This window comes from Gallinula chloropus (genome assembly GCF_964237585.1).
Source record: "Gallinula chloropus genome assembly, chromosome: 1".
Lineage (NCBI taxonomy): Eukaryota > Metazoa > Chordata > Aves > Gruiformes > Rallidae > Gallinula > Gallinula chloropus.
In genome coordinates, this window is record NC_140085.1 from 209,844,230 (window position 1) to 209,860,241 (window position 16,012).

The window sequence follows — 16,012 nt, forward strand, 5'->3', positions numbered from 1 at the left end:
AAACTCATCTCTTGGGAAAGTAATTATCCTCCATCTCAGGCCAAATTTCTGAGTTTTCCTTTTTTCTAAGATGTCCTAATGAAACTTTCAGGCAGGTAATGTTCTGGGGGTTGTTTGAGATCTTGACTTCTGTGATCAGAAACAAAATGAAGCAACTCCTTTCTTGCTAGCATCCACAAACCAGGCAGGAAAACTTAATGGTTATGAAACCCACAGAAACGTAGACTGAAATTTGTAATGGTGGAATCAAAGAATCTTAATGCATGTAGGATTTGTATAAATTATATTCTGTGTGAAACAGCAGAAACTGTTTGAAGACAATAATTATCTATTGTGTTTTTCCTAGTTCTGGTTCATCTTTTCCAAAGGAAATGCATAGAAATCTTAGCAATAACACGACTGTTTAAGTAGTTAACTCTGCTGTTTTGGCTTTTTCCTTCAGCAGTTACAGGAAAGCCAATTCACCACTTCCATCAGAGTAAGGGAGATGTTGATTGTATTTGTTTGCTTTGAATAGTGCTGTGCTTGAGTAGTTAGCTTTTCTGTAAGTCTTTTGAAAAATACCAGTAAAATTTTTCAACAAATAAATGTCAGTCCTTTTAAAACTTCTTATTCGACTTGCATATCCTTCAGCTTTTTTTAATTTCATGACTGAAAGCAATTCAAAGCAGATTGTTTATTCATGCTCTGACTGTAGCAGGAAGGAAATAAGAACACTCCATGTAATTACCACAAAGTGCATCAATTATAGTTTTAATAATATTTTGAATTTAGTTATCAAGCGTGCTTGAAACATACTGCATTTTGCTGACTTCTTTTCCTAGTATTTTTTCCACTTTATCATATCCAGCTATTGGACTTCTTCCTGTACTCAAAGTGCTTATTCCATACTAAAAATAAGCACAAGCAGAAGACTGGCTGTGTATCTGTTTTCATCAATCTGCTTTCTCAATAGCAGGAGGAAAGAGGATGGACTTAGCAGTGTGCTTGGAAGATTTCTTCAAGTAATGGGCTCTAAATAGAGGTCCCTTTGCCTGGTATGGCAATTTATATCCCATGCCTGTTAACATTTAAAAGTGCATTTTTATTAGGCAATTTATATGTAATGCCTGTTAACATTTAAAAGTGCTTTATTTTTCCTTTCTTTTTTCAAAATTAGTGTCTAGTAGGCCTATCCAAACAGACAGGATCTCAGCTAAGAGATGAACTCCCCTCCACTGGTTTTGTGTGGTGACAGTAAGATTAGTTTGCAAGTTAATATTATATTAGCCAAATGCTAAATTTAAGTAGTTTCAGTGCAAAGTCTATTATTAAGTGCTCATGTGGTGCAGCAATGCTTAAAAACATACCACTACCCAAAACCACCCCAAACAAAAAAACCCCACAGGAAGTCTCACAGCTCTTACTTGTAGTACTGCAGCTGAGAGATGATGAAACCTTTTTTGTTCCCAGATTTGTGTAATAAATTCTCTGGGCTCTTTCTTTGTGAGTGGATGCTGAACGGATGAACAGCCACTTGGCAAGTGAGGTATGGACATGGGTAACAGTGCTGGGCTCCTGCTTCCCATTCCCCTCCTGCTGTCTCTTGCTGAAGGAAGGAGAATCTCCTAGCCTTTGTCCATAACATCTGTGCCTTAATTAGTTTGGGTTTGTGTGGTGGTGGATGTGACTGTTTGCAAACTAGCACTAGCACAGGATACTGCAGCCTATTTAATGTGTTCCTAGTGTGTGGCTCAGTGATCTGCTGCTGTGGGGTGAGCGCCGCTTCGTAATAAGCTTTCAGGTGGATGAGCTTTAATACAGTTGGAATGTGGCTTTATGGGACCTGGACTCTTCCCAAGGATACCTGCTGCCAGGTTTGGGATTAGCGGGAACATGAAAGATGTTCTTTTAACAATAAAGGAGGAGAAGTCGCTGCCAGGGTGTTTTTTGTAGACAACATCTTAGTCACTTCCCAGGCTCTGGCTGTGAATCATTTTAGTCCGTGCTTCAGGCGAAGTTAAACATATGGAACTCTTACCCTGCCGATTTACCATTTTCCACATTAGAGCTCTTGAATCCAAGGATATCTCCATCATCAATACTCAGGGATGACTTCAGAAATACAGGAATGCCCTTTGGTTGTGCGCCAGTGCTTCCAAAGCTGAGGTCCTTTGAAGGAATAAACCTAAACACTTAAAAGCAAATAGTAGAAAAAGCTGTGCAGTCCCCTGAAAGAAGTTAGCAGCTTGTGAAAGCAGGTTGGTCTTCTACCCTGTTTAAGTATATAAACAGATAACCAGCATTATTTCCCAAAAGGTGGTGTAATGACTCATTGGTGATTTGCTTTCAAAGGAGAATAAACCCCAAACCAACCCAAACCCAATCCCTGTTTTCCTTGTCAGCATTTCCCAAGAGTTTTGTTTCATTATGTGTGTGCTTTCAGGAGATTGCAGAACCTTGCTTTCTTGCATGGGCTGTAATAACATGCTTTCCTGTGAGTTATTTACTGTAATTCCAAATACTCTGTAGTTAAAATAACATTATCTAGGGTTTCTTAATGCTGCTCTTTGCAGGGAACTTGACTACTCCCTCATCTGCCTTTCTGAACATTTTCTTTATGTTTTGGATTAGACTTTCACACTAGTGATTCAAGTGTAGAAAAGATCAGAAGGGACTGCAAAACTAAGCAGTCAATGTTTCTGCCAGTGACTTTTTTTTAAAAACCCAAAGCACCAAAACCCTCAACCCTCAAAAAAATCCAAATAAACAGACTTTTAAATATTTTCCTATTAGAAAACTGCTGTGGAAATGAGACTATTTTTGGCCTGCTTTCTTCTTGGATGTTATTGGCAATGGCCTGTTAGGTCAAGCTCTCGATTGAGTAATGGTCTGTTAACTTTGTATTTCTAGCTTCAAATCTGCATTTGTACTAAGTTTGTTGCTGCAGTGCTGCTGGCCTTCCCACCAGAACAGCAGAAGGCATGCTGCTTAGAGGTCTTTGAGTTCACCATGGAGAGGCCTATAGAGATATATAAAATTATTGCTTCGTATTAGCAAATCCTTGTGAATCCACACTGTCATAGCAGTCAGGAGAGGTTCCTGAGGGGGAAAACACAAATGTCACTCCAATCTCCAAGGGCGAAAAGGAGGATCTGGGAAATTGCATGTCGCTCACTTTTGCCTTGATCACTGGAAAGGTGATGGATCAGATCCTCTTGGAAACCATTTCCAAGCGTTTGAAAGACATGAAGGTGATTTGGATTAGTCAGTAGGGATTTATGAAGGGGAACTCATGCTTAGCCAACCTGAAAGTCTTCAGTGACTAGCTTGATGGATGGGGGAAGAGCAGTGGATGTTGCTTACCTTGCCTTTAGTAAGGTTCTCAGCACTCTATCCCATAACATCCTTGTAGACAAACTAATGAAGTACAGGCAAGGTAAGTGCACAGTGATGTGGATTGAAGACTGACTGAGCTGATGGACTCAGAGGGTTGAGCTCAGTGCCACAAGCATGAGCTGGCTACCAGTTATTAGTGATGTGTCCTGCGGACTGATACTGGGTTCAGCGCTGTTTAATATTGTCATTAATGACCTGGACAGCAGGACAGAGCACACCCTCAACAAATTGGCAGATGATTTCTGGAGGTGCCTTACAACACATTCATAAGAAAGGCTGAAGTTGGATCTCCAGCATTTGATCTGTCAGAAAAAATTAAATTAATGGGTTTTGTACATCTAAAAATCCATCTCATGCCAACTCAATAGAAGAGAAGCTGGGAGGCTGAAGTGGGAGCAGGTGTAAGAAGAATGAGAGATGAAGTAGCTCATATGGAGTAAGGAACAATGTAGAAGACGACAGTGAAATACAAAACCTTTACAGTGAAGGAGGACGTTTATTGTGATGTATCTTGACTGCAGCATGATGAGAGGGAGATCATGGTACCGTTTTCTTCTCCTGATGAAAAAAGATGTTGTATTCATAAAAGTATTTTTGGAAGCTGTGTGGTCGCAAGATGAAAGTTCGGGATCATCAGACTGTAACCAGCTTTGGGTGTGAAACACTTCTGTAACTGCAGTATCTGTAAAGAGAGATACCTGAGTCGTAAGAAACAACAAAAAAAAGTCAGTTCTATAGGACTAAAGTGTTAGTCCTAAATTTTGACCTTGCTTGGATTAATCCAATGTCTTTCATTCTTAGCTGTTGTGCTAAGGGTAGGAATAAATAAATGGAAAAGATAAATAAAAATACAATATTCAGTCTACTTCTCCAGTTGTATTTGTGTCTTCATTGCAAGACTTTGTAAATTGATGATCTTTACAGATAGAGAATGGATTTTATTTTTTTAAATTCATAGGCCACCTTTGTTCAAGCAATTCTTGAATATTAATATGATCTTGCATGGCTGTTTTCAGGTTGATCATCATTAACGTCAGACCTAATAAGCAAGCCACAAGGTCATTTACAAGTTTTAAGTTACATTTAATGTTCATATATATGGTGCTTTGTTATTTCTAACAACGTGAGGAAAATTGGAGAGATTTTGAAAGGGTTACTCAAGTATGTTATTGTGAAGTTGTAGGGGCTCCTTGTGAAACTTACGTTCCTTGTTTAGCTGTCCAACAGGCTTGAGGTTTCTATTCGTGGTTCTTTTATTAAGTGACTTTCACAACACAACTTTAGAACATTTTCTTGTGAAACTCTTCAGTCAGCTATCCAAATCTGTTTGACCATCACTTCCTATAGAATCATAGGATCTCCTGAGTTGGAAGGGACCCATAAGCATCATTGAGTCCCAACTCCTGGTTCCACGCAGGGCCAGCTAAGTCAGAGTGCGTGACTGGGGGCATCGTCCAGAACCTTCTTGAACTCAGTCAAGCTTGGTGCTCCCTGGGGAGCCTGTTCCAGTGCCTGACCACCCCCTCAGTAAAGAGCCTCCTCCTAATATCCAGCCTAAGCCTTCCCTGTCACAGCTTCATGCTTTTCCCTTGGGCTCTATTGCTGGTCGCCAAGGACTGGAGATTGGCGCCTGCCCCTTCACTCCCCCTTGTCAGGAAGCCAGAGACTGTGATGAGGTTTCCCCTCAGTCTCATTTTCTTCAGGCTGTCCAAACTGAGGGACTTCAGCCTCTCCTCGTAAGACTTCCCCTCCAGACCCTTCCCCATCCTCACTGCCCTCCTCTGGAGACTCCAGTATTTTTATGAACCTCTTGTACAGTGGCACCCAAACCTGCACCCAGTTCTCAAGGTGTTGTGTAGGACAGAAAGCTGGGGTAGGAGGAGGAACAGCAGCAGGATGTAGCTGTTTGGATGTATGGGAAGAGGGTCAGATGACCGTACTCTTTCCAGCTCTTGAGGGCTTACTTCTGTGCTGTTAAAATAACAAAACCAAAGATTTTGAGGTTTTCTCTGTCACAACTGTTTTCTTTTTAAAATTGAAATATTAGGAAATATTCTGCTTTCTTCTAGTTTCAGTAGCTGAGGATTTTTGAACGTTACAAAGGAAGTCTCTTCCTAGCAAGTACAGTTACTATATACACTGTGCACTTTTAAGAAAGCAGGGTGCCCACATTGCAGGATGCAGCATTCTTTAGGTACAGGGGGCTTATTCCTTCAGGTGCCATTTTGTCAAATTTGGATTTGGTAGAATATTTTTGCTATTACTTTTTTTCCAGTTTAGAAATAGTCTGACTTGTTTCACTCCAGGACATGTATGTAGTCTGATAACTAAAGTGAAATGAAATGATGTCATAAGAATCACATGGGTATATAGTAATATATATGGTAATATATTGAGGGGTGTCTTTTGGATATGGGTGTAGGATATATAGATAATTTATATATCTAATTGTGGAGACCGGCAATGAGCAACATGCAATTCAATATGAATTTTAGATGAAGCCGTTTATTGAGTGAAATCACACAGATTATATACTTTTGTTACTGCAAACGTGGCAGGCTAAATACCTGCTAAATGGTTACATACACTGTTTACACCCTACTGATTGGTTAGTGATTATAACAAGCTCTGAGAAATGTATCTTATAACTAAATATCGTTAGTTTACCTTTGATGCCTAAAAACATCCACACACCGACTGTTTTTACCATCTTCTTATGGCTGGTTCTTAACATGTTCCATTACTCCCAGGTTCTTCCCTTAACTTCTTCTCTTTACTCTGCCCTCGTGAGGCCCCATCTGGAGTACTGTGTCCAGATCTGGGGCCCTCAATACAAGAAGGATGTGGAACTGCTGAAGAGGGTTCAGAGGAGCCACAAGGATGATTAGAGGGCTGGAGCACCTGCCCTACAAAGAGAGGCTGAGGGTACTGGGCTTGTTCAGCCTGGAGAAGAGAAGGCTGCGGGGGGACCTCATTGCAGCCTTCCAGTACCTGAAGGGAGCTTATAGGCAGGAGGGGATTCAACTTTTTAAAAGAGCAGATAACGTCAGGACAAGGGGGAATGGAGTAAAGCTAAAGGAGGGGAGGTTTAGATTAGATATTAGGGGGAAGTTTTTTACAGAAAGAGTGGTGAGGTGCTGGAACAGGCTGCCCAGAGAGGTAGTGGATTCCCCGTCCCTGGAGGTGTTCAAGGCCACGTTGGATGGGGCCCTGGGCAGCCTTGTGTAGCTCCAGGCCTGAGGTTGGTGTCCCTGCCTGTGGCAGGGAGGTTGGAGTTCTCTGATCCTCGGGGTCCCTTCCAACCCAGACCATTCTATGATTCTATGATTCTATGATTTAGAGTAGCCTGTACCCCATCATCAAGGCCACTGTGTTTTGAGAATGTGATTATTAAGTTCCTCTCAGCACCAGTAACTTTTCCTGTCTCATGGGAACAGAAGAATATTGTCAGGGCCTAAGTCTTGGGAGAAGAGAGCTCGGCTGCTAGCAGGCCTGCCATCTTCCCCGACATCTAATTATGTGTGTGTGTCTATATCTATACGAGGGATTTTTGAAGTAGTTTGAATCTGTCTTTATCTTTTTAATGGCAAAGGTTCTTCCTGGATTAGTTGAAATTTTGGGGATGCAAATGCAATAACTGATGGGAAAACCATACTACACTGCTTTCTTGTCTATAGCTTTAAACTTCTTCTTTTGTAACTGGTCTCATTTTTAATGTGCCAGCTTTCCAAGGTGGCCAGATACCTGATTACGGTGCTGGAAGGAGAATAATGTGAGTAATCCTTCACAGTGAGAGGGCTGGCTGGTCTAGCAGCATGTTGTTGCACAGTGGTGGGGTAGGTAAAGTGACTGAAATCGCTCTTATATCCAGATATATAAATACAGAGGCAAGAGTTTGCAGAGGAAGGGCATTATAGAAACTTAATATCTAATTTCTAGCCACTCTGTGTCGTAAAGGCAATGAGATACGCTAGACAGACAGAAAAAGTATCAGCATAACTTGCGGTTATGGCATGAGAGTTGTGGAGGAGCAGAAGCTCCTTGATCACTAATGTACATTTGAGGTTAAGCTTAGTCAATAAAAACCCTGCAGGAGCATTCAGTAAAAACCCCGGGGCATGGTTTTAGAAACAGAGTTTAGTTCTGTTGGGTATTTTAGCATTAAATACCTTGTTAAGATTGTGGCAAAGTTAGCACTGAATAAAATGCTCTGAAAGATAGGAATGTAAATTGTCCAAAGCACAAGAAATAGCCTTTAGCAGTGTTTTGTCTGCCTCTGCTCTAGGAGGAAAATGCCAGGATCTCAGTGAATGATCTGTACTCAAAACTTAAGAGAATCATAGAATCATAGAATTGTAGGGGTTGGAAGGGACCTCGAGAGATCAACCCCCTGCCAAAGCAGGCTCCCTAGGACATATCAGTCAGATAGGCATCCAGACGGGGCTGGAATATCTCCAGAGATGGAGACTCCACCACCTCCCTGGGCAGCCTGTCCCAGGGCTCTGGCACCATCACTGGGGAAAAGTTCTTCCCCATGTTGGTGTGGAACTTCCTGTGCTCCAACTTGCAGCCATTGCCCCTTGTCCTATCCCCACAGACCACTGAAAAGGGGCTGGCTGATTCCTCCCGCATCCCCTGCTTAAGATAATTATAGACTTTAATTAGGTCCCCCCTTGGTCTTCTTTTCTCCAGGCTGAAGAGTCCCAGGTCACTCAGCCTTTCCTCACAGGGGAGATGCTCCAGGCCGTTCGTCATCTTTGTAGCCTCCTCTGGAGTCTCTCCAGGAGATCCCTGTCCTTTTTATACCAAGAAGCCCAGAACTGGACACAATACTCCAGTTGGGGCCTGACCAGGGCAGTGTAGAGGGGGAGGATCCCCTCCTTTGACCTGCTGGCTACACTCCTCAGGATGCACCCCAGGATCCCATTGCTCTCTTAGCCACCGAGGCACACAGTTGACAAAGTGACAGGGAAACAGTCTTTTGAGTAACCCTAAATCTGAACAGCTTCAAAGTAAAAAATTCACCCTATAAATACACGCTTATCCCATATAAAAATTTGCTCTGTATAAACTCCCAACTTCATCCAGCTTGCTCTCATTGCAAGTGACGCAGAACTTAATCTTTGGGGTGTTGGTTGAAATACTGTGTACAAAAGCAAGAACAAAGCCCAGACAATCACTGTAAAGCACAGAGTAATAAATGGCATAGGATTTTCACCTTTTTATTTTCAATTCATTCAGTGCAGGAGGAATTATTTCTTAGTCAGGACAAGCAGAGGGATATATGGAAGTGGTGAGAGTACTGGTTGAATGAAAAACAAAAATAAAACAGGACTGTTAAGGAAAGTGGCATGGGGTACCATAACTGCATGCAAACCAAAGAGCAAATAAGGCAGGTTTCCTCCTTTGCATGAAAATATCCAAATCTTCATTTACGGTACTACTGAATGCCTGTCAACCTGTGGAAGCCTCTCCAACAAAATGAGTGAATGAAATTGGTACCTATTGTTTTTATTACCCATTCAAAATCTTCACTTTTGAGGCAGAACTCTAAAAAAGACTTGGAATTATTGAACTATATCTGGAATAACATAGCACCTAAAAGCCAGGTTCAAGGCCTGCTCTCTTCTTGCATTTGATCCCGTTGTGATGGGTCCACAGCATCCAGAGTCATCCTGACTTACCAGCAGAGTATAACACTCAAGAATTATATTTCTACAAGACTATTTGTTTCAATTTTGTGGTTGTTACCACACTTTTGAATGATGTGTTAATGGTACTTGATGTGATAGCAGACTTCCCTGCGAAGCTGCTATATTTTCCTGTATAATATCTACTTTTCCTTCCTGGGACTTGGTACAGAAAGTCACACCCTGGGACTTGTCCTGATGCACATTTTTAGGGAGTGGGACAGGTGGCCTGAAAAGTGCAACTAGACTTTTTTTTAAAAAAGAAATCCCTCTTTAATCCAGTTCCAGTAAAGTAACAGAAATGCCTGTGTGCTGGGCTGTGCTTTCATAAGTTACATTGCCCCACGTTGGCAGTAACAGACTTGACAGCAACTGAAAGAAATTCTTGGAGTGTGTTCAGAGCATAAAAATGTATTAGTGAGGCCAAGAGCTTTCATCAGGCCGAAACTGAGATAAAATATGGCGATGGTAACTAGCAGAAGGCTTTCCTGGCAGAGATGTGGCATCTCTCTATCTTTTATCCTATCCAAATACTTTCTGTACTTTGAAAATTTTTAAGCATGTGTGCTTTGATAATTTCAGATTTTGTTTTTGTTTGGCTGTTACTGGGAATCTTAATGGCTCCTGATTTTAATGAGAATTTATTTAGATGCTTGATTTTTTTTTTTAAAATAGATCTCAGATGGTCTTTGTAAGAAGATAATTAACTGGAAGTGTTAAAATAAACTTTTTTAAAATCCCAGTGCTTTTCACAATTCATACATTTTTTAATTAAAAAGGAATCTTTAATGTTTAAATTTAATACACATTGGGTTCTGTGGAGCCATTGTTTCCACCAGTGTTTGTGGTGGTATTTTGATGGTAATATATTTTAAAATCTCCAAATCAGTTAATAGATGTGACTGAAATGAATTATTTTAATTGAGAATGTACATCTTTGAATTCAATGAAATTAATCCCAGAAAAATGCTGATACTGTAATTTGAATATGGTTTTATTGACACTTTCTTTGTGCTAGAGTACTATTTAGCATTACAGTAGTCGGGTTTGTTTAAAGTGGAAAGAGGATTATGTTCTCTAACCATAAAAAGCCTGTCTATCATTTCCCCCTCCTTCCCCTCTCTCCCCCCCCCCCCAAAAAAAAACCCTTAAAAAAATCTGTTCCAGCCCTAAGAATGCAGATGGGGAGCATCCCACTTTGATAATAAGGAAAGGGTTTGGTGTATGTTATGGATTACCTGAAGATCAACAAGCTTGTTCAGACAAACCAGCTTTAAGAACACGAATGTTTTGTGGGTCACAGGCCCTGAGACGGGGTGTGAATTTTGCAGGCCTAGCTGAAGGCCGGAAGGTTTTTGCTGCACAGTTTTACTCGTCACAGGATCTGAGAAGTGATAAACCACGTCTGTAATTTTTGTTTCCTACCCATATGTCACAAAAGTGCTCTTTCTAGTAGGTTACAACTTAGTAAGCCCCTGCAGTTGTCTTTCAAAACATTTTTTGTTTAATTTTTTTCATGCCATTGAATAACAACCTTCACAGCAAGACAGTTTGAACTCATGCTTCAAGCTTCTCAGGCACTTGCTCACATACAGCTGAAGTTGATTTTTGGGTATGATTGTAGGGCTGGTTTTGCATTTGAATCTGTTCCTGTATTGTTTAATATAATACTCTGAAGGCTAAAAAATTAAGTCATTCATTAGAACCACTGAGGCCATAATTGCAAAAGCAACATAATTTAGGAATAAAAGCACTTTGCCTAGTATTGTTCTTAAGTTTAACTGTTTGGTTTTGGGTTTTTTTTTAAATTCCAAGCTGTATTACATTTTTTTCAATTGCTTTGGCTCACCACAGGTAGAAATGGGTGGGATGGTCGTAATAATGCACAGATACAGTCACCAGTGTGACGTGCCCCAGCGCTGTGAGCTCTTTACTGAGTAGTATTTTACTAGCCAAACTTTTAAATGCAAAGTTGTCCGAAGGTTGGTTGGTTAGGATGATACTAAAACAGTCTTAAAAGATGCATTAAAATGGGTGAGTCTGTTCATAAATACACATGGGACTGCTGCAAACACTATGTGGTGGGGTGTGGTGATTCAGCCCCAAGCAGTGACTGAGCACCTCATGCCCCTCTCCTGCTCCAGAAGGAGAATCCGACAAGAGTCTCTGTGGGTTGGGATAAGGACAAGTTACTGACAAAAGCACTGTTAAAGAGGAACAGTAACAGCCTGTCCCAAATTACTCACACCCAGTAATCACATAGAGTTCTGTAGGGATGTGAGGGCTGACCCAACACCCCAGCTGCACCCAGACTGCCCTGGAGGCACCCAGGAGCACCCCTCCCTGTCCAGCCCCTTTTGTAAGGGAGCAATGTTGGGTGGTGTGGAAACAGCTCAGGCTGACTCAGCTCAGCTCCCTGTGCTGGCTGCTTGGGGATGTTACCTCTGGCCTGGCCAGAACCAGGACATGGGGAAAGGTTCATCTACGCTATAATGCCATAGATAATTCAAAGGGATTTTGGTTGCTTGTTGATAAATAGGTATGAGTACAGTGAACCTTTGAAAGTGAACAAGTTCAGGAACAGCAAAAAAATGTGTGGAGTAATAGACCTGGTTTGTTGCTAGAAGTAGTAAATATCAAAGGTCACAGTGGCTGAGCTGTCCAAAAATGCTGGGGTTTTTCCTCTCTGATGAGTAAAACTTAGTGGAGGGAAGGACCTGACAGCAGAAAACCTTTCCTGGAGCATGAGAAAAATGTCCTGTGATTTCTAAGCATCTAGTATGCTGGCATAAAATTAGTAATCATCTCCGGCTCCTATGAATAACTTGCTGTGAGCAATAGGAATGCTGTCTGGTTTGGATATGATCACATCTCATCAAGGCATAGATTGGTATAATTTTCATGTTATTTGCATTTTTTATCTTCAAAATAGAAAACCAAATAAGTTCTAAAGTCTGAGTTTCCTCTCTGCATGAACACAAACACTTTCAGTGTATGTTAAGAGACAGTATGTGACTGCAATGTTTAAAAAAGAGAAGAAAAAAGTAGCAGTTCTGCAGAAAAGATGCAGAAGAAATGTATGACTTGTAACCTTAAGGTGGATCAATAGCCTTACACAGCAAGGCAACCCCAGATGCCACGCTGGGATTGTAGGCAGTGGAAGATGCTGTGCAAGGCATCCCTCTGCTCTGATTAGTATTAGTGAAACCTAGGCAGGAGCAGCGTGTAATTTGGAGCAGTTGGGTTCAAATGAAGTGGTTGGCCCAAGGCAGAACTAGAGGGAAGCAACAGGAATTATCATACATCCAGAAGAAATAACCTACTAGGGAACACTGAGCAGAAGAGAGTGCTTTTGATCTACGTGGTAGGACCGGAGAGAGACCTGTATCTCCTGAGGTGTAAGAAATCCTTGCAGTGAAGAACTACTGAAGAGGTTGTCTAATCTTTCTGCTGATGGATAAGAGATGAGGCAATGGGAGTAACTTTATTTGTTGTGTTAGGAGGAAAGGGAAAACGATGCAATAAAGAGTGAAAGAGTAGATTGCCTGGGAGCCTTCATCATCAGAGGTTTGAAGATCAGGGTGAACAGAGCACGGTATCATGTCAGGTCAGGCAGATGGGTGAAAGTGACTGCCTGAGGTTCTTCACAGATCCATGAACCTGTTAGTACAGCCTCTAGGATTTCAGCTCCTTTATTTGAAATTGTTGTTATTTGCAAAGTGCAAACAGGACAAATGATTAAATTAGAAGGACCTAAAAATATTTCAGTGTGGATTTTTGTGTTCTCTTCAGTAGTATTAATGTACAAGATTAGGATGTGTTTAGGTGTCACAAGGAGTCCTACAAAGCCAGATCTGGGACAAGATAAGATGTAATGCTGTGCCGTGGTACAAGGACATTCTTCCACAGGAATGAATTATTCCCCTGCTGCTGAGGTGGGTGTTGGGGAGGAAGGATGATTTTTCTTAAATGCTGTTTTGTGAGGCTGTCAGTTGTTTTGCTGGTCTCTGAAGTACTCAGCTGTACATCACTGCAGGGCTCTCCATGTTTGATGTAGGACTTTACCAGCTTTATGTGTTTGGCATGAGTACATTATTTTACTTGAAGGCAAAAGTAAATATGCCTCTGATAGAAGAGCAATGAGTGGATTTTAGAAGTTGATCATTTGTGGTTACAAGAAAATGGTAACTGTGTTAGTAGTGTGTTTTCAGAACACAGTATCAAAATTGCTGATCGTTTTTTCTGCACTTGGTCAGCCCAAGTGGTTGAATAAGCACTTTAAACATTTTTTCTGGATAATTAAACTGAAATTTGTCCAGATTTCTCCCTCTGTTTCTAATGAATGCTTTTTTTCTTTGCAAGTAAATTTCTAATATGTAATCAGTTGCCCAAAGGGACAAGTTGAGTTGTGGGTTTTTTCCTCCAGATGGTAGATCTGAGTCAAAGATCTCTAACAAGAATCCTTGACCCATGTTTTGACTTTTCCTAGTGGACTTTAATTTTTTTCAAGGAGTCCTCAAAATGTTTGTGTTTTAGAGACATCGATATTGTCCCTGTACTACTTTCTGATAGGTATTCCCCTGTAGAATTTAAGTACTGACTAAAGGTCTTATTTGAGGAATTGTTTCAACTAACAACCTTTTCCAGGCTATTGATGCACTAATGATTTTAGGAATGGGAACCTTCAGAATAAGACTTCTGAATTTAGTTTTTTTTAAAAAAAATCTTTTAACTGTGATGTTGTATCTCTTCACAGTGATATGACTATATAAATATTGTTGTTTGTAGTAAGAATCTTCTGTTTCAAACAGCTGTTTCAGTGGAGGGCCATTGACTTAGAGGTGAACTGCTGTGAGTGGTCATTCCAGTTTTGACTGAGGGTTGGCTTTTGGGTTTTTTGGTTTTGTTTTTTATTTAGCAGCTTTTGAAGACTCCTACACAGATTTCTAAACTATATGTATTTTCAAACACCTTCTGTAACTCCTGAGAAGAAAAAAAACCATCTTGAATGTGAATCAAGCTGTTGCTGTTTATTTTGCTGACCAGTACTGTCTCATCTCTTGGTGCTTTCTCTTCTCATCTGTACCTACTTTGAACTTAAGGTAGAAGATCTGTGGGGCAGGAATCGTTGCCCAGTGCTGTGCTGATTAGTTATCTGGCATAATGGAGTCTTTGTGAGAATATGGCTCCCTGTCCCTATCAAAATACAAAAAGTCAAATATTTGAAGGTGAAAACATCCTAAGGATGTTACTCTACAAAAATGCTTATATTTCCAACCTGTGAAAATGCAGGGGGGGGGAAATTATGCTTTAAGTCATGTATTATTTATCTCAAGAATTTTGGTGCCTGTGTAATGTATCATTAACTCTGATAAAAAAAATATTAATTAGGCATGTAGCTTGTTAATGCCCCAGATTTATTTAAGCAACTTCCATAAAGGATACACATATTTTCTCTTTGAGTCACAGCGTAGTAATATAATGGTTTGTGGTGAAATTATGTGTTTTCCTACCTAGCAGTTTGAATTTCTTTAAACTTCAACATTAACTCTGAATTCAAAGATTTATGCTGCTTGTTTATTTCTAGGACTTTTCTAGAAGCAATCAAAATTGAATGCTTTGTGAGCTGCGTGCCCACATACTGCATTCCTTTTTATACTGAAGCAGTACTTACCTGGAGTATATGCCTTTATAAAAAATGAGTATTTAAAAAAAAAAAGAAAAGAAAAAAGAGTGGTGGTAGTGTGGGAGACAAGTTCTTTCTATTGCCACCCAGGTTGGATCTGTTGTTATTGTTGTTGGGAAGATAATGGGATATATCTTACCTTTTTGATCATAGTCAAGTTATAACATTTCCTTCCGTCTTTAAATTGCTCTCAGAAGAGATGCAACCTCTCAAATTCCTTCTCAGTAGTTTGTACGTGGATTGTACAGTTTCAGAAATCCATGTCTGGAGCCTTTCATAAGCAGTAGTAAATAAACTTCACAAGGAACAATTTTGCTGGGTTATTAATTTTTTGGGTTTTGCACCTTGTTTTACACAATCTGAGTCGCTTCTAAATCGATATCAAGTCGTGATCTTTTGTGTCTTTGAACGTCTTTGCACCAGAGCCTGACAGATTCAGGGAGACTTGAGAATTTCATAGAATACATGTTTGGTAAATCACACTAAGATTTAAGGATTCAGTATATTAACTTTTAGGTAGCATAAACCATCGTGCTGGGGTACTTTTTTCTTCAGCTCAGTTTAAACTGGGAAAGCAAAGCACGAGCTGTAACTCAGCCTTAAATTCACAACTGAATAGGAGTCCCCATTTTGTCCAGAATTCACAGTGTGAACAGGTATCTAAATCACTTCATTTCAAAGTAAGTCTAGCATATGTTTTCAGCTTTAGTTGCAGGTTTCCTGACTTCTTTTTTTTCCCCTCAAAATTAGCACTGCAGGTTTGATTTATATAAACAGTGCTAGCGTTTTAGGAATCTTCTGACTGCAGATGCTGAGACTGGATTATGAGAAACAGGACGGCAGAAAATCTAGGACTAAAGTGAGTGGTTACATTTCTAACCAGCTTGAACTCTAGCTCAGGTCTTTAACTCGCCTCCTTAGTAAAAGAAAGGGAAGATGGAGAGAAAAATAAGGTAAAGGCAATGCTTTCCAGTTTTGCAGCTGTTCGAATTGGTATGTGCTTGTAAATAGGAACAATTTAGATGATTTTTCTCTCCAATATAAAGTGATCTGGTAATGTTTAATCTGTATGTCAGTCGTTTATTTTGTGTAAAATGTATCTGCAAATATGCCCAAATGACCCTGGATAAAACATGTTGTAGAGCTGGCTTCCCATCCCTGCTGTGCTGGGAGAGGTGGTGGGCAGCAATGGGACTGCCTCCCGCCGAAAGGATCTAGGGCCATTTTGGTAGAGGTCTCAGCAGCTCTGCGACTGCCA

General features: G+C 40.5%; 1 protein-coding gene across 2 annotated transcripts in view; it reads left to right on the forward strand.

The window, feature by feature from the left end:
* CDK8 (cyclin dependent kinase 8) overlaps positions 1-16,012 on the forward strand; it is a gene marked incomplete at its 5' end in the record, with an annotated part of 83,629 nt that overhangs the window by 45,503 nt on the left and 22,114 nt on the right. The window lies entirely within an intron of this gene.